Below are 1,447 nucleotides of genomic sequence, written 5' to 3' on the forward strand. Positions count from 1 at the left end.
TATCAAATAAATGCAACCTTGGTGAGCATATATATACATATAATATACAGTATATATATTTTTTTCCCCCCAAAATTCTTTTATTAAAAGGTCCGTACTGTAACATTAGAAATTAATTTTTTGTACTGTCATTTTTCATCAAATTAATGCATTCTTGCTGAATAAAATTATTAATTGCTTCAAAATCAAACAAACAAAAACAATTGGATGGTAGTGTCCAATCAAAAAGGTTTTAAAACATAGGGATAAAAAGAAAAAGAAAAAGTTCTGTCTTCATTTACCTACCCTCACCTCTATGACTTGCTTTTCTTCTGAACACAAAAACAATGTTAGGCAGAATGACAGCCTCAGTCATCATTCGTTTTTACCGAATGAAAAAAAGATGAGAGTGAAAGGTGACTGAGGCTGTCAGTCCCTAACATTCTGTCTAACATCTCCTTTTGTGTTACAAAGATGAAAGAAGTTTCATACAGGTTTGAAACAACATGAGGGTGAGTAAATGATGACAGAATTTTCATTTTTGGGTCTACAATCCTTTTTTTTTCTCCACAGAATTAAATTAACTGCATTTACTTCCGAGACAACTGGATGCAACTTGCTGCAATAAACATAATAAGGACATAATGTAGCATATTTTCTTTCTTTTTAATAATGTGTTGTTTCACATACTATTTTAGTAGACTACACAATGTATACTATGCCATATGCTGTACAGTAGTGTTCTATTCAAAACATAGTCAATGTTTTGATAACACCATAGAGCCACAATGTTTACACTTTGTAGAGAAGCCTACCAACAAGTGACTTACTTATGGTTGTCCCAGCAAATAAAACCAGGATTGGAAAAATATTTTAACTTAAAAAAATACTCACAGCACCTTCTAAAAGCTGTTACCAGAGATATTCTACAGCCCACGTCAACACTCAAATTCCTATTCACTTTGCTATTTAAATTCACAACTAACCCATATTTTCCCAGGCTATAGGCGCTGATATCAGAACAGTCCTGAGGAAAAGAGCAGCTATAGAGCCCAGGTGTGGGCTTTTCTACAGAAACAGACACTTTTGTTCGTCTCTCTCAGCTACATCTGTTCTACAAGGACGTCCAATATTACCTTACCAAGCCCGTCCTACTTTCTGCCCTCCTGGACCAGTGCTACTTAACAACTATAGCTACAAAATATAGTACGTTTAAGCTAAAATTAATCAGACTAACTATAAACCTAGGGCACCTCACAGACTTCAATTAAATCACAGTCATACAATATATACTGGAATAAAATACAAAATCCCTCTTTCCGAAGTGCGACAGCTTTTGCGTCAAAGCAGTGCAGACACATTTATAGCTGTTTGAGTAGCATATAATCCTACTCGGATAATTCAGTAGGAACTGAGAGAGAGAGATCTCAAGAGAGATCTGCTGGCACATTCGCTTGTCCACTCTCCA

At 35.2% G+C, this 1,447-nt stretch overlaps 1 protein-coding gene across 3 annotated transcripts in view; it reads right to left on the minus strand.

The window, feature by feature from the left end:
• The window catches only part of LOC107597059 (insulin receptor substrate 1-B), a 48,353-nt gene that overhangs the window by 15,429 nt on the left and 31,477 nt on the right, over positions 1-1,447 (minus strand). The gene's annotated exons all lie outside the window — the stretch shown is intronic.

The sequence above is a fragment of the Sinocyclocheilus grahami genome, unplaced genomic scaffold, assembly GCF_001515645.1.
Source record: "Sinocyclocheilus grahami isolate Dianchi unplaced genomic scaffold, SAMN03320097.WGS_v1.1 scaffold227.1, whole genome shotgun sequence".
Taxonomy (NCBI): domain Eukaryota; kingdom Metazoa; phylum Chordata; class Actinopteri; order Cypriniformes; family Cyprinidae; genus Sinocyclocheilus; species Sinocyclocheilus grahami.